This window comes from Myxine glutinosa, chromosome 8 (assembly GCF_964187855.1).
Source record: "Myxine glutinosa chromosome 8, kmMyxGlut1.1, whole genome shotgun sequence".
Lineage (NCBI taxonomy): Eukaryota > Metazoa > Chordata > Myxini > Myxiniformes > Myxinidae > Myxine > Myxine glutinosa.
This window is the reverse complement of record NC_136268.1, coordinates 47,140,535-47,158,369: the sequence shown is the minus strand read 5'-3', so window position 1 is coordinate 47,158,369 and position 17,835 is coordinate 47,140,535. Positions and strand designations below refer to the sequence as shown.

Genomic DNA, 17,835 nt, shown 5'->3' with positions numbered 1-17,835 from the left:
CTCGATCCGCCTCTTCTTCTTCTTCCGTTTTCGCCCTCACCCATCTCGTTTTCCTTCTGAGACATTATTTTTACCTTTGAGGACAGTTATCTCCATTTCACACTCAAACTGTAACAATAATAGTACATGAAACTAAAAATGCTTCAAGTGGATGACAACCACAAAGACGGAAGTGACGAATCCGTAACAAAAGGATAGAGGCGGACAAACAACCATAGGTTGGCAGCCATTGTGTCAGCTCCTACGTTGATGTTCCTTGTAAGGGCATTTAAAGAAATATGACAACATTTCTAATTAATAGAAATCTTGCCTCAGGGAATATTCAGCAAATAAGCGAGGTTATAGTAGGTACTGTTATGAATTTGGTTGAGCAACATCTAGAGCTAGGTAGATCTGAATAGGTAGGTATTCGGCTGTCGTGACAGGGACTCTACATGTAATAAGTTCTTGATGTTTAGGCGTTTGTCGGGGGAAGATGTATGATTGTGGACCTACCTGGAGGTTCGAGTGTTAAATAGTGAGGGATTAAAGGTAACGCCCCTGTGAGTCTCACCTAGTAGTCAAACCTTTGTCCATTATGGCACTGCAAACCACATAAACATTAGTTAGGTCCTTAGCGCAACATTAAATAATTCCTTTCCCTGACAATGACTTAGGAATAAACGGACAGGAAACCAGGCCAAAAACACCGCCACAATACACCGCCACCGTTTACACCTCCAAGGCCTACAAACCTCGCCTGGCACGTGTTATAACACAAGGACCGCGGGGTCGGGGACGGGAGATGTCAGGAGTAGCATGCCGCAGAGGGCGGGACCTGGGCGAGCCGGCGAGTTGGGAGGCTATGATTGGCTGAGGAGTGCGCCAATGTGACGTCATCGGCCACCAATATTAGCGACGGTTGGACGCCATTTCGTGGCACACAGGGCACACAGGACACACAGGACACACAGAGCACACGGCAGTTCGCAGCAGTTCGTTGCAGTTCGAGGTTCGTTCGTCGCAGGCAGTCGGCAGTTGGCACAGAGCAGTGAACAGTTGGCACTTGGCTGCCAGCACTCCCGCAGAGAGTCGAGTCGAGTGGAGTTCAAAGGAGTCCTTCCTGGCCCTGGTCGAGTGGAGTTCGTTTGCTTTGTGCAGCCCTGCGTTGGACCGTTGGAGCAAGGGAGCTCGTGGTGTGGGTGTGCCGTTGAACCGACGAGGCCTGGTGGCGGTTGAGCGCGGCCGTGTTACAAGAAGACGAAAGGAGCCAGATAAGCCCGAGCTCCGCGTTACACTTTACCTGACGAGACGTGTTATTTTCGTATTCATAATCTCCCTCGTATCGTGTTTGGTATCTGTTGTGTGTGGGATCCCAATTTAGGCTTATTAGAGTTATTAGTATTACCGGCGCGGGCTTTTTCACTGTCTTTACTTTTCATTAATAAATCCTTATATTATTTTCTGTATATATCTGAACGCAGTTTTCCTGGGTGTTGGATTTTAATAGATAAGGCTGCGGAGCTTTGCTGTGTCTGCCATTCCGCGCGTTTAACTTTGTGTTGAGTTTGAATCCGCCATTGAGTTTTCGCCTCGGGAGTGTAAAGTCTCGCAATCGGCCATCCGTAACTGTGGTGTTAATCACGGTTGCGTAACAAGTGGTGTCAGGAGTGTAGGATTTGAACCCGTCGGACAAATTTTTTTTGTCCGCGGCGAGACATCGACACGGTCGGGAGTGCATTGCGCCCGACGTTCGAACGCAAAATTTTTATAGGCGAGGCGGAGAAATTTAGTAATCAATTGGGCATACGGAGCGCGATATCGCGTCTTCGTCAAATTTAAATTGTGTTTTTGGAATTGAAATAAATACGCGCGCGGGGAACGACCTTCCGAAAAGCGGATGTCGGAGCTCGGAGGTCGACGAAATGGAGGTGCGTAGCGAGGCCTCCGTCAGCGTTGGGAGTGAGCCGGAAATAGGGGAATTTGATGCAGAGGTGAGCCTTGGAACCTCCCTCGTCCCGAGCACCAACTTATGCCCCTCCTCTACCGGGGAGTCGGGAACAAGTGGGACGGCCCCTAGAGACGACCAGGCTTTAATGAAATTTTAAAAGGAATTAATGGATGCTCAGAGTATTAAAATTGATGGGCTGGAAAACAAAATGGGAAAGCAGATGGGAGATATGAACGCACAGAGTGAGCGAGCCAGTCGGGAATTGAATGACAAAATTGATGGGTTGGAAAATAAAATTGAAGGGATGGATAATAAAATGGAGTCGCAGGGGAAGGAATGGAGGGAAGGACTGAAGGACATGAGTGACCAAATTAATGGATTGAAAGGGGAATGTTTCCCACATTCTGGCCTGGTTGTTTATCGGGACCGTGTGGATGTCACAACACCCCAACCGGGGGATGAATTTGGAATTGTGCAGCACCAGGGCGGTGGTGCGGAGCAAGAGGGGGTAGAGTTTTTGGGGGTCCATGCGATAGAGCCGGACCGGGTATTTATTGGGGATATTGATCAAAGCCTGGCGGGGCCAGGAATGATTTGTGGAAATGATGAGGATGAGGATGATTTGATCCAGCGGCTGGAGACCTGTGACAGTCCCATGGAGGTAGAGCTTGTTCAGGCCCAAAGGAGCCTGGGTGATGAGGTGAGTTGGTCCGAGGAGGTGGTTGGAATGACCGAGGGGACGCTCACTGTACACTGCTATTTGGAAACAGAGGCTCCAAAATTGGACAACCAGTTGGGGGAGTGTGTTGGCTCCGGGCTGGATTTGGATCTTGGAGGATCGGGAGATAGAGCTTCTGGAGATTTGGTCCCTGTAGGGAATTTGGATCAACTGCAGGGAGGGGCAGAACAACCGGTGGTAGAGGTTGTTCCCTGCAGCTGCGGTTTGGCAGTGGGAATGAAAATTTGTAAAATAAAATTTAAAATAAAATTACAATGGGAACTTGATTTGGAGCAGCCATGGTGGGGATTGGTCCCCGGGCTGCGGGATTTGGACATGGAGAGGTCATGGGTGATGGCCTCGGGCAAAAGTTGCCCCTTTCAAAATTTGGGTATGCCGGCCAGCGGGGGGGGGCTGTGATGGCGAGATTTGGACGTGGGGTCCAGCCTTGGGTGTCGAGGTACGACCTGGGTCCCACGGGGGGTCTGGTGGAGTGTGGCGTCCCTTGTCCGTCGGGGCGCCGTCCGAGCCAGCGGCTCGGGCCGGCAGGGTCACCGGACCCTGGTGGGGGTTAAGACCTCCAGGGAGGTCCGAGGTGGTTTCTCAAGCCTGGGATGGCAAATATTGAGGACCACTAGGGGGAGGTGTTGTGGGTCGCGCTTTGGTGGTGGCACTGCGGACGGCCAACTTGGGACTGATGTGGTGACCACCCGGGCATGCGGCCTGGCACTCTCCTCCAGGGACTCTGGGACAACCAGCATGTGGTGACCTGGCATGGTGGTTGGTCTATGGACGCGGGTCAAACCGAATGGACAGGGATGGAGATAGCCTGCCGGACAACCATTGGGGCATCTGTGGAACGTGATGGTGTGAGTGACCTTCCACAGATGCTCCGTTGTGATTTATGGACTCTCGGGTTGCGAAGAGAGCCATGGGGATGTGAATCGGGAGATGTGTAACGCGCCGAGCATATGGGCCATGCTCGGCTGGCATGTGTATGGCAAAGCATCCTTCTTTGGTGAGGTTAGTAAAAGGTGACAAATGTTTGGCATGGGTAATCTGTGGGTTAGATGGAAATTTAAGGGTGGATTTTGAAATGCCATGGTGGACACTGTACAGTGACGCCATTATTGATGCAGGTGTGCAGACCAAAGTGTTGGAGGCTGTGATGAAATTAATAGGGTAGCAAGACACAGCTTTCAACTGGTTGCGGGGGCAACTGTGCTGATATTTGGGACGCGGGATGATGGGGATGTAGTTGTGTAGCCTGAGGGTCAACGTGGTGCTGTGCGTGTCCGAGGTGTGTGGACCATGTCTTCTGGGTGGGTCTCCTGGTGGAGCATGGCTGTTGACTGGACCTTGGTGTGGTCAAGTGTGGGTGAGCACTGGGGGGCTGCAGTTCTGTAGTCGGACTGGGGGATGATGGGGAGGTGCAGGGGACGTGGCTGTAGGGATGCCACGCACTGCGACCGTGCCCCCCAGGGCCGAGGTTGTGTGTGCGGTAGTGTGTGTTGTGGCAGCAAGTGCTCACCACATTGGCCAGCTGGGGCTGCTGCAGCTGTGTTCCTCGCAGGGGGGCCGAAGGATGGATGGTGGGTCGCACCCTTATGGACACTCATGGGCCATGTTGGCGTTTTGACTGCTCACCTTGTCCCGGTGACCCTTGCACGGTAGAGGTGCAGAGCTGTCGTGGCCATAGGTAGTTGTGTAGCGATGATCACCGTTGGATGCGGATCCACATACCTGCCAGTGTAGTGGGGACAAAAGAGAAATTTGGAAGTATTTGGTAGGCCCCATGTGAAATTTTGGGAATTGTAAGGGTGGATGACACTCTTGAACCTGACCAACCGGAAACTACCTGCACTTGAGGTGAGTGTTTTGAGGAGTACTGTCCCAGGCTTCAGGATTTGCTTTGGGAAATTGGGGACATGTAAATTGGAGTTGGGAGGCGGGTGAGAGTGATGACATGGCCGGTGAGGGGATGGAATGGGAGCCACAGTGTCTTGTGGGTGGCGTATGTTTTTGTATTGTGGTTAGGTGTTTTGATGTGGTCGTGAGAGTGGAACCTGGAGAGTGAGTGATGATTATTGGAGATAATGAGGGGCGATACTTGTGCTTTTGGAAATGTGCTTTTGGAAATGTGTGATGGTTTAAATGTGAACTGGGGGATTTCACATGTGGCAGGCCATGGCAAGCCTTGTTACACCTTTTACACCATCTATGGAATTGTACTGAATTGTGCTGAGTTGTGTGGAGAATTGAATGGCAGCGGGGGAGGAAGTGTGTTTTGGGGTCTTGTGGGTGGGGAAGGTGTGTGTGTCCGCAGGTACAGAGCAAGCTCTGAGGAGCGATGCCTGCGGGCCCCCCTCTGCGGCAATTACCCCTGGCAGCCGGTGGTAACTGGAAATTGGAGCTCGTCGGTGGAGGGTCTGGTTGGGCGCCGCGGGGTGAGGAAGTCCCCCGGTGACCCGTGTTGCTGCGCGAAAGCAGGAGGCAAAGGAGCCTGGTGTGTGTGGAGACCCTCACCGGCGAGGTAACGGCGAAAAGGGGCTGTTGGGCTGTCACGGGGCCAAGAGGTAAAGGGGGGGGGGGGGGGGGCAATGAACTTGTAAGTCGGTTGACTTGTTTTTGGGACTGCGGGCACCACAGCCTGATGCGCCCCCACCATCTTTTTGTGCGGTACCTCCCCGCTGCCTAGTTGAGGAATGCACACACACGTGAATGACATCAATGCCATGGTCCTGCAGGGGGTGTATTGAAATAAGTGCTTTGTTGATTTTTGAAATGCCTTGATGACCTATGGAATGAGAATGAGTGGTTAAGGGTTCTGTGTTGCATGAATGTGGGCGAAATCCACCGAGCCGTGTCACTCACCTGTAACATCTGGACAGGGCCCGTGGAAATTTAGGGGGATGCATTGGGGATGGCCCCGCAGGTAAGGTTGAGTCTTGTGGCATCCACCGGGGGACGCGGTCTGTAGACCGGGGTATGTACAAAGGTTAGAGTTTTGAGTTTGGAAAGATGGTTAAGTTTTGTGGTTAAGTTAGTGTTGTGTGTTGTTTGTTTCCTCCCTCCACAGGAACAACGAAGAAAATGTACATACTTGCATGATGGTTAAGGAGTTCAGCATGTTAAGGAAGTGTAGGTAGGTAGTCCGACTCACTTCCCACAGCCCTTCCTGATTTATTTCATAGGTTAATTAAGTGTGTGACAGTAAGTGTTAAGGCTGGAATGGTAGAGCCTGCGGTGAACCTTGCAGGAGCTACGGTTCCAGGGGGGGGGGCTGTGTTATGAATTTGGTAGAGCAACATCTAGAGCTAGGTAGATCTGAATAGGTAGGTATTCGGCTGTCGTGACAGGGACTCTACATGTAATAAGTTCTTGATGTTTAGGCGTTTGTCGGGGGAAGATGTATGATTGTGGACCTACCTGGAGGTTCGAGTGTTAAATAGTGAGGGATTAAAGGTAACGCCCCTGTGAGTCTCACCTAGTAGTCAAACCTTTGTCCATTATGGCACTGCAAACCACATAAACATTAGTTAGGTCCTTAGCGCAACATTAAATAATTCCTTTCCCTGACAATGACTTCGGAATAAACGGACAGGAAACCAGGCCAAAAACACCGCCACAATACACCGCCACCGTTTACACCTCCAAGGCCTACAAACCTCGCCTGGCACGTGTTATAACACAAGGACCGCGGGGTCGGGGACGGGAGATGTCAGGAGTAGCATGCCGCAGAGGGCGGGACCTGGGCGAGCCGGCGAGTTGGGAGGCTATGATTGGCTGAGGAGTGCGCCAATGTGACGTCATCGGCCACCAATATTAGCGACGGTCGGACGCCATTTCGTGGCACACAGGGCACACAGGACACACAGAGCACACGGCAGTTCGCAGCAGTTCGTTGCAGTTCGAGGTTCGTTCGTCGCAGGCAGTCGGCAGTTGGCACAGAGCAGTGAACAGTTGGCACTTGGCTGCCAGCACTCCCGCAGAGAGTCGAGTCGAGTGGAGTTCAAAGGAGTCCTTCCTGGCCCTGGTCGAGTGGAGTTCGTTTGCTTTGTGCAGCCCTGCGTTGGACCGTTGGAGCAAGGGAGCTCGTGGTGTGGGTGTGCCGTTGAACCGACGAGGCCTGGTGGCGGTTGAGCGCGGCCGTGTTACAAGAAGACGAAAGGAGCCAGATAAGCCCGAGCTCCGCGTTACACTTTACCTGACGAGACGTGTTATTTTCGTATTCATAATCTCCCTCGTATCGTGTTTGGTATCTGTTGTGTGTGGGATCCCAATTTAGGCTTATTAGAGTTATTAGTATTACCGGCGCGGGCTTTTTCACTGTCTTTACTTTTCATTAATAAATCCTTATATTATTTTCTGTATATATCTGAACGCAGTTTTCCTGGGTGTTGGATTTTAATAGATAAGGCTGCGGAGCTTTGCTGTGTCTGCCATTCCGCGCGTTTAACTTTGTGTTGAGTTTGAATCCGCCATTGAGTTTTCGCCTCGGGAGTGTAAAGTCTCGCAATCGGCCATCCGTAACTGTGGTGTTAATCACGTTGATGTTCCTTGTTCCTTGTAAGGGCATTTAAAGAAATATGACAACATTTCTAATTAATAGAAATCTTGCCTCAGGGAATATTCAGCAAATAAGCGAGGTTATAGTAGGTACTGTTATGAATTTGGTAGAGCCTCTTCTTCTTCTTCCGTTTTCGCCCTCACCCATCTCGTTTTCCTTCTGAGACATTATTTTTACCTTTGAGGACAGTTATCTCCATTTCACACTCAAACTGTAACAATAATAGTACATGAAACTAAAAATGCTTCAAGTGGATGACAACCACAAAGACGGAAGTGACGAATCCGTAACAAAAGGATAGAGGCGGACAAACAACCATAGGTTGGCAGCCATTGTGTCAGCTCCTACGTTGATGTTCCTTGTAAGGGCATTTAAAGAAATATGACAACATTTCTAATTAATAGAAATCTTGCCTCAGGGAATATTCAGCAAATAAGCGAGGTTATAGTAGGTACGTACATATTAGGAAATAAGAGAAACAAAAGGATAACTAAACCGGCATTCCGGAGAGCGCATACCTCCGCTAGGCTGAACAGTTTATGTTTTGTATCCCACTGCTCGGTCGGATCTGGATTCGGACCTGAACCAAAAGCTAATGGCCTTGTTCTTGTCACCTTACCAACTCATCCACCTAGTTTTGTCATAAGTCCTCCACAACATTTGAAATATCATGCTATATCATTGTTTTTGGCCCCATCTCTCAATGGTGAAGAATCACTTAAAAAAAAAAAAAAATGGTTATATCTGCATTCAGATCTTCACCAAAATCGAATTAATTCTTCCTTGTCAAACACCCAACCTGTCAACTAAATTCCATCTGAATGCATCTACAACTTTTTGAGATATCTTGTTTGCAATCAGACAAACAGACAGGCAAATAGGGGTGAAAACATATCCTCGGTGGCAGAGGTAAATACAGTTTGTTGTCCCCTGTCACACCGCGGAGCGAAAGGGGGACTATGGTTTTCCCCTCCATCCGTGTGTGCGTCCGTGCGTCCGTCCGTACGTGCATGCGTACGTGCATGCGTAAGCGAAGGACCGAATTCTAATTTGGTGTTTGGGTGCAACCCACGTCAAAATCCAAGATGGCCGCCACCATATATGTGTCAACCTTGTGAGCGAAATATCTTGAAAACAAGCGTTACGCCTCAGTCCCCCATCGGTGAAGTGATGTGAGTTGCCAAAGTGGAAGACGCAAGGCGGCCATCTTGGATTTTGACGTGGCGACCCAATTTTCAATAGCGTTCTCCATTATGCATAGATACACCCACCCACCAGATTAGAAGTTAGTAGTTCGTTTATTTTTCAAGATATTTCGCTCACAAGGTTCAGACATATATATATGGTGGCGGCCATCTTGGATTTTGACGTGGCGACCCAATTTTCAATAGCGTTCTTCCTTATGCCTAGATACACCCACACACCAGATTAGAAGTTGGTACTTCGCTTATTTTTCAAGATATTCCGCTCACAAGGTTCAGACATACATGGCGGTGGCCATCTTGGATTTTGACGTGGGTTGCACCCACACACCAAATAAGAATTCGGTCCTTCACGTACGCACGGACAGACGGATGCACGCACGCACGGACGGCCGCACGGACGGACGCACACACGGACGGAGGGGAAAACCATAGTCCCCCTTTCGCTCTGCGGTGCAACGGGGGACAAATAAACGAACTACTAACTTCTAATCTGGTGTATGGGTGTATCTACGCATAAGGAAGAACGCTATTGAAAATTGGGTCGCCACGTCAAAATCCAAGATGGCCGCCTTGCGTCTTCCACTTTGTCAACTCACATCACTTTACCTTGTGAGCGGAAGGAAGATATTCCGCTCACAAGGTTCAGACATACATGGCGGCGGCCATCTTGGATTTTGACGTGGGTTGCACCTGCACACCAAATTCGAATGGGGTCCTTCGCTTACGCACGCACGCATGCACGGACGGACGGACGGACACGGACGGAGGGGAAAACCATAGTCCCCCTTTCGCCCCGCGGTGCGACGGAATCGCTATATTTGCGTATGTTATAAATATATGTCCCGTATTTTATTAATTAATTTTTAATGTTCAAAATTGAAAGTTAATCTGGGAATCCTATATTTTTAGCACACTTATTTTTCTCAACCAAATGAATGAAGAGGGTTATACTAACAACCATGGGAAAGAAGGCGAAGCCGACCGTCAACGGACTACAAGTCCAAGGCGGCCATTCGCCCTTTGATACCATTGTCATTGTGGTGTCTTTGAGAAGTATGTGCTTGTGGACGGCCTGCTTAAAGCATTTTCGATAAAAGGGTCTACATCGCAGAACATTCAAACCAGCATGTTATCCGAACGTTAATATATTCTCGCATGAAAGGTGTGAATGAATGTTCCGTTGAATAATATGTTCAGAAATGAGGGAAGCGGACCAGACGGTATCTGCAGTGCGAGTGATGTTGTTTCATGAACATAAGGTTGGTCGTCGGAATAATGCCTCGATCCCTTTCGATGTTAGTAAAAGTAAATACTAATGCGCAATTTAATATGTTTACACAATAAAATCCCTAAAAAGGCAAAATTTCGAGACGCTTGCAGGCACATCCGGTTCGCCGAGTTTTTCCTCCCACAGCATACGTTACCCCTTTAAAAGAAAATGGCGCCGGCTTTGCTGGGCTGCGTGGCTACCGAGGAAGGCCTTCGTCTTTAATTAAGGTACACGGCAATAATCGCTAACAGCACTCTTTCCTGTAACAAAGAAGAGAATAGTTGTTCTCGGAAATCATAAACTTGCCTTCTTGTGTGTTCGTGACAATGAATAGATGTTCTTTTGTTGTTTAAACCCCTAAAATAGGGATGCTGTAGTAATGACGTCAGACCGGATGCCACAGCTGTTGTTTGTCCAATTGTCGACATTTTGCCGCTTTATCTTCACGTTTTCCATTCAAGTTTCTTTTTCGCTGTATCAAACTTGCCGTCTGTGCTGTTCGCACGCGTTCTCTCAAGACAAGAGTGCTGACAGCAGGATCCGCTCAGATTCCTGTTTCCTGACGCATCGTTTGCCTTTTCTGTGACAGGAATGATTTTCCGTTTTATTTTTCATGCTTTGCGCTTATAACAGCACCGGGTGTTGAGGATGACTCGGTGTACCAGCCACTAAAAGCCTTTGGTACTGGTAGTAAATACGTCCTATGTGGGGGTACTCTCCTATAATTTGACAATGTATGCCTGGACAACCGTGTACAAGACAGTTTAGTATGTTTACCTAACGTAACAGGCAGGTTAGGTAAATAGGCCTATAGTAAACTAACCTATGACCTTTGATCTGTCACCAGACATTCTATTTGGACAAAGTCTGACTTTGTTGACATATTTGACATTCTCATCTGAAACCATTGCTCATGATGTTGGGATCACTGGCTCACGTGATGCCGGCCGGGATCACTGGCTCACGTGATGCCGGCCGGGATCACTGGCTCACGTGATGCCGGCCGGGATGACTGGCTCACGTGATGCCGGCCGGGATCACTGGCTCACGTGATGCCGGCCGGGATCACTGGCTCACGTGATGCCGGCCGGGACCAAATTCCTCAAAACACGGTGACCATTGTTGACGAATGTCCTTTTAATTCATCTACAGAACAAGTACGCTACTCTTTACGTCATTTTCCCATTAAGTTTGGGTTGGTGGTGCTTGGAATGTACGTTTCGCCCAAGTCTCCCAAACCAGCTGGCCAGGCCCTGACGTTCGGCTCAAGGTGACTTGGACAGGAATTTGAGATTTGGCCAGCGTGCCGGTGATAATTCACCTACCCTTTGCAAAAGGCACCATGTGATGTTTAAATTTCCCCAGCTAATGCGAGCAGTCAAAACCACAGCTTATAGTCACGTGTTGCCTGGTGTTGGTTTAGCGGTTAGGGTGCCGGCTTAGGATCCTAGGATCCTGGGTTCGAATCCCAATCGATCGCTGAAATTAACGCCAGGGGGTTGACTCAGCCTGTCATCCTTCCGAGGTCGGCAAATTGAGTACCAGCTTGCTGGGATGAATGATCCCGGTGTGTACCCCGGTTTAGAATAGGTACACCGTATCCCTGCACATCGTAAGAGCGTGACCAAGGGTTGGCGTCAGGAAGGGCATCCGGCCATAAAAATATTGCCTCAAACAGGGAACCATGATTGTCATAGGGCCCGCAAGGCTAACCCCCGCTCTAGCGGGAAAATGGCCTTAAAACGATCATTCATTCATATATATAGTCCGTCCCTCGGTCGGCACCACTAACCGTAACCCCAACCCCAACCCTAACAACCCTAACCCAAACCCCAACAACCTTAACGCTTGTGATGCAACGCCCTGCTTGTGAAGCACCAAAATAACTGTTTATAATATGGTCCAAATTTTAACCCACATTAGAGAGCTTAAACATAGAAATACACTACATATCTTCACCATCTTATACTACTAGGTAGTACAAGAACACTGATGTCTTCAATGCCTGTGTTTCATAATGCTACTAGTGGAAAGGGTTGATGGGTTCACAGTTTATTCGACGGTGCAGCCTGGTGAGCATGCCAAAGTCTGAAGCCTCGGACGAGCGTCAGGTGGGCTTGTATCGTCTTTATTTATTAGACATCTTACGTAAAGTAAATGATGGCATAAAGATAAGACGTAAATGAACACTCGTTTTAATCTGCGCGTGTTGCACATCACTTGCAGCGAATTTCACCACCCTGCGCCTTGTATTTATTGTTATTAAAAAAAAAAAACGTTGCTGTACACCGCCCTTAAGGCTCGGTTTGTAAGCCACCATCTACAATTCCAATACATAATTGCTCTTTTATGGAAAATGTTTTTAGAGTTTTTTCCCCTCAAAAATAGACCATAGTGATCACACATTCATGTTAAAAGATTGGCCTTTAAACCTACACTTACGAACAGGGACAGCCATCTGTACAAACACACAAACTGACATTGTGTTGTAGATAGATTGACAATTGAGCTAGCAGAATAGCCGAGATGTATGCACGCTCGCCTCTAAGCTGTCTAGTCTGGATTTGAATCTCGATCCAGCATATAAACTGTCGTCCTGGGGCCTAGATGTATGCACGCTCGCCTCTAAGCTGTCTTGTCTGGGTTTGAATCTCGATCCAGCATATAAACTGTCGTCCTGGAGCCTAGATGTATGCACGCTCGCCTCTAAGCTGTCTAGTCTGGGTTTGAATCTCCATCCAGCATATTAACTGTCGTCCTGGGGCCTAGATGTATGCACGCTCGCCTCTAAGCTGTCTAGTCTGGGTTTGAATCTCCATCCAGCATATTAACTGTCGTCCTGGAGCCTAGATGTATGCACGCTCGCCTCTAAGCTGTCTAGTCTGGGTTTGAATCTCCATCCAGCATATTAACTGTCGTCCTGGGGCCTAGATGTATGCACGCTCGCCTCTAAGCTGTCTAGTCTGGGTTTGAATCTCGATCCAGCTTATAAACTATCGTCCTGGGGTCTAGATGTATGCGCGCTCGCCTCTAAGCTGTCTAGTCTGGGTTTGAATCTCCATCCAGCTTATAAACTATCGTCCTGGGGTCTAGATGTATGCACGCTCACCTCTAAGCTGTCTAGTCTGGGTTTGAATCTCCATCCAGCTTATAAACTATCGTCCTGGGGCCTAGATGTATGCATGCTCACCTCTAAGCTGTCTAGTCTGGGTTTGAATCTCGATCCAGCTTATAAACTATCGTCCTGGGGTCTCGATGTATGCACGCTCGCCTCCAAGCTGTCTAGTCTGGGTTTGAATCTCGATCCAGCATATAAACTGTCGTCCTGGGGTCTAGATGTATGCACGCTCGCCTCTAAGCTGTCTAGTCTGGGTTTGAATCTCGATCCAGCATATAAACTGTCGTCCTGGGGCCTAGATGTATGCACGCTCGCCTCTAAGCTGTCTAGTCTGGGTTTGAATCTCGATCCAGCTTATAAACTATCGTCCTGGGGTCTAGATGTATGCACGCTCACCTCTAAGCTGTCTAGTCTGGGTTTGAATCTCGATCCAGCTATAAACTGTCATCCTGGAGTCTTAAATAGCATGGTGAGGAATCGGTGCGTTCTTTCCTTCGGATGGATGTTCAACTGGGCGTCCCATCTGCCACCATTAGTTTGTGGACATTGGCGATCCCACGGTGTCCTTCACGAAGAGTAGGTGAGATAGGCGAAGGTATAGTAGGCGAAAGTAGGCGAGAAGAGTAGGCGAGATATATCGGAACCATGAAAAAATTTTCTCCAAATTACTGCCCCTTTTTATTCGCTTGAACGGCAAACCAGGCCAGCCAATTCGTGAAAGATTTTGTGTGAAACTTTACCCGGCTGACACTACGAGAAGGTAGGAATAACTGTGGACATGAAAGAACAGATTAGCAAATTATAATCAATGAGCCTGACGCAACTGTCAAGAAAGAATACATTTTGTTGATACCTTAAGACACTTCTTCTTTCTCATGATTACAGCTTTGTCGTTTGAAGAAATCTTTGCTCTGTGTTGTTGGCAAATGAGTGTTCCCTTGCTTTATGCTTGCTTTGCTACTGGGTCATTTTGGCCTATATTACCATTTCGGGCAAACTGCGACAAGAACGATTACCCGTTTGGCCACAGCCATCCGGCCCTGTTTTGTACCATATCTGAGGTTCGGCCAAGATGGCAGGTCCTGTATATACGTTTGGCTTTGAGTGTCTTGGAGGGGGGTGGGGGAGGACTGTGACCACCTTTGCACTTACCCAATTACTGTCGTACGAAGGGGAGGCAATGTTAGAATGGCCGTGCTTTTTGTCGTTATTTAAAAAAAATTTAAATTCGGATCTGCACACAGACTTTGAAAAAAATTGCAAATATATTGGCAGTTTTTGGTAAATTCAGCTTGCCACATTATCAGCATTGTTACCTCTGGTGCACTGTTAACCTGTTGTCTCATTTTAAAATAAAATGGCATGTTTAATAAACAGAAATTGTGTCTACAAGCAGAACATTGTTGAAAGTACATTCTCCATATATGATTTATCAGCGTGAGTCTGTTTTTCACTTTACCATTGAAATTGGAGAGAGAAATGGGCTTTGTTTTTTGTTGGCGTTTTTTTTAAATGCAAGCTTTGTTTCATCAAGTTGATTACACGTTACCCTTTACCATTCAAATGGATTTAATCATATAGCAGCCTAGGAAAAAAAGTTTGATTGCCTCCACGGCCGAAGGTTATGTTTTCACCCTTGTCCGTCTGTCTGTTTGTCTCTGAATAGGATATCTCAAAAGGTAGTTGGACGCATTTGGACGAAACTTGGTGGACAGGCTGGGTGTGTGACGAGGATGAATTGATTCAATTTTGGTGAAGATCTGGATCCCAGAGTTTTTATTTTTTAATTTTTTTATTATCTAAGTGATTCTTCACCATTGAGAGACGGAGCCAAAAACGACACATAGCATGACATTTCAAAAAATTATGGATGGGTTATGTCAAAACTAGGTGGATGAGTTGGTTAGGTGACAAGAACAAGCCGATTAGATTTTGGTTCAGGTCCAAATCCAGATCCGGCCTGTCATTGGGATACAAAACAAACTGTTCAGCCTAGCGGAGGTATGCGCTCTACGTAGTGCTATTCTGGTTCAAAAGAGCATTTTTACCTCCACCACCGAAGGTGGACGGAGGTTATGCTTTCACCCCTGCCAAAGGTGGACGGAGGTCTGTGTGTCTGTGGCCAGGATATCTCAAAAAGTTGTGGATGGATTATAACAAAACTGGGTGGGTGAGTCGGTAAGGTGACAAGAACAAGCGATTGGATTTTGGTTCAGGTAAGAATATCTGGCAAAAAATCAGTGGGGTAAAAAACGTAAACTGTTCAGCCTGGCGTTGAAACGAGTGCCGTTCTACTTCTCGTCTTTTGATAAAATGATGAGTACAGATGTCGAGTGTTGCAAGCAATTATTGTAGCAAGTCTCAAACATGGCAAATAGAGGCCATTTTGAGTTCAGCATATGGTCAGTGCAAAGCTGTAGCTGTTATAATCTAGTACTACTATATTAATGGTCACAATTATCCCAACTTGTGCGATCAACCAGGAATGCTTTTTGCCCAAGTCTTTCCACATGAACCACATGGCCACATGGCCAGGCCAGACGTTCGACTGAAGGTGACAGGAGTTTGTAATTTCTTCAGGGCACCGGAGGTAACGTACTCGTGATTGACACGAGATTTTTAACATCTACCAACGACCAATGCTGGCAGACAAATCCTTTGGCTTGATGTGCATTCGAGGGACGGTGCACACATTGATAGATTTGCGCACACATTGATGGATCGCCCTGCATGCGAAATACTAGCGTGACAGTTTATAGCTGGGCCGAGATTCAAACCCAGGCGAGAAAACTCAAAGGCAAGTACTCGTATCTCTTAAGCTATCCTGCCAACTGAGCAGGAGCGATTGTAATACATGCATACAACAACCTGACCCACGATTATTTTTATTTAAGGAAAGTAATGTTGCACATGTAGATTATAACGAGGCCCATGGTACCCTCAAAATGGCTGATGTTTGTACTTTGAGTCATACTACCTTTGTGCAAATTGAAACAAATTAATGGACCCAGGTATTTGCCTGACATTTGTGAATGGTGCTCTTATTAAAGTCAAAGATAGCTCTTCACATATGACATGCGAACGCCTGTGTGTGCAAAATGTAGGAGTAGCTACCGACAGCATCCACACTCAGATAGTAAGCAGTGTCGCCTGGTGTCTAGGGATATCTTAGAAGATCAACCACCTTGCTATCTGCACTGAACTTAAAATTTTTTTTTACGGATACATGGTCGAGGCTCATGGAAGAGCGAGATTAAAATGCAAAGGGGAAACACTAATTACAGAGTAGAGGTGAGAGTGAGATCAAGGTGGGGGGGGGGGGGGGTGGGGGGAGGACACATGGTGGTGATCAAGCTGAATGTGAAACACAGAAAAAAAAGAGGAAGGGGAAAGCAGGGATGAAACAGAAAAGGAACAAACCAAGGGGTAACAAATAAACTAAAAGAGGTGAGGGAAGGAGGGGGGAGGGGGGGGGGGGGGGACGTTAACGATAACTTGGAAAAGGGGAGTGCTTGAGAATGGGATTAATTGGGGTAGAAGAGATCATGCATATGGATGGGGATGACCTGAAGTAGTGGGGTACAGCTGGCTTGAAGCCTTGGAGCGAAGAATGGGACTGGACAGACTCAGCGGAAGTTGGGTCCACAAGTGAGAGAAAAGAACAAATGAGTGGAGGTGAGTGGAGCTCCGAAACTCCTGCTCTGCCACTCTATCTCACCCTCTCTCTGTTCTCTTCACCCTCTCTTTTGCTCAAGGTCATCTGCCATCAGCTTGGAAATCGGCCAACATTACCGCTTTACACAAAAAAGGTGCAAAAACAGATCCTTGCAACTACAGACTAATCAGCCTTCTCCCAATTATCAGCAAAGTCATGCAATCCATCATTGCTTCGGATATGAAATCTTTCCTCTTCTCCAATGGCTTGATCTCTGATCATAAATTTGGTTTCAGACCAGGTCACTCTACTCTGGACATGCTGCTTCTGATGTCTCAACAATGGCTGGAGGTCCTCAATGCCAAACAGGAAATTAGAGCTGTCTCCCTTGACAGATCACGTGCCTTCAATACGGTCTGGCAACCCGCTCTGCTCACCAAACTCTCCTCCTATGGTATCCATGGAAATCTCCATGCATGGCTTGCGGACTTCCTCTCTGGTTGTAGTCAACGTGTGGCCCTGAATGGGTTTCTCTCATCTCCCCTTCTTGTTCAGGCTGGAGTTTCCCAAGCAGTGTTCTGTGCCCTGTGCTTTTTCTGGTCTTCATCAATGATCTCTCTGACTCTCTTGAAAATCCTCTGTATCTCTTTGCTGATGACTCCACACTCTGCTGCTCCATTCCTCTTCCCTCAGATTGGCAGTCTGCAGCCTCCTCACTCTCTGCAGACCTGGACAAAATTACAGACTGGTCAAACAAGTGGAACGTGTCTTTCAATCCTGACAAATCTCACACTTACTATGTCTCTCCGAAAAGACCGATTGGACAACCCTCCCATCTACTTTCTGAACAATCCTCTCCAAGAAGTTCTGTCACTCAAGCTTTTGGCTCTCACTATCTGCCATGATCTTTCCTGGGAAAACCACACTTCCAAGCTGGCCTCCAAAGCCAGTCGCCGACTGGGCATCCTCCGTCGTGCGAGGTCCTTCCTTGGAACACCTGAGCTCCTCACCACATACAAGGCTTTCATCCTCAGCTCAATGGAATACTGTTCTCCCCTTTGGGCTGGTGCTCCTGCCTCACACCTAGCTCGTCTTCACGCAGTTGAAACCAAAGCTTTCAGAATCATTGGAATCTTCCGCGATGAAGCTGACTCCGAGGGCTGTTCACTCACTCACCACAGGCAGGTTGGTGGTCTTTCTGTCTTCTACCGACTCCTCTCTGGCCTTGCCCCCCCAGCTCTATCTGTGCTCTGTCCCCAAAATATTCCTGCAGGTCGCACAAGATCTGCCAGTTACCCTCTTCTGGTGAAATTGCCAAAATCAAGACTCTCTGCTCACCTTCACTCCTTAATTCCTCTTTACTCCTGCC

At 47.9% G+C, this 17,835-nt stretch overlaps 1 protein-coding gene across 3 annotated transcripts in view; it reads left to right on the top strand.

The window, feature by feature from the left end:
- Positions 1 to 17,835, top strand: part of ZBTB38 (zinc finger and BTB domain containing 38) — a 108,810-nt gene that overhangs the window by 7,947 nt on the left and 83,028 nt on the right. Inside the window, exons 1-2 of one of the 3 annotated variants that reach the window (XM_068124400.2) lie at positions 9,887 to 9,920; positions 14,938 to 15,027. The exons of 1 other annotated variant lie outside the window; for it this stretch is intronic. The gene's annotated coding sequence lies outside the window, so the exon portion shown is untranslated. Of the gene's footprint in view, positions 1 to 9,835; positions 9,921 to 14,937; positions 15,028 to 17,835 lie in introns of those variants that run through there. One more of the 3 variants, XM_068124399.2, reaches the window with a different exon arrangement.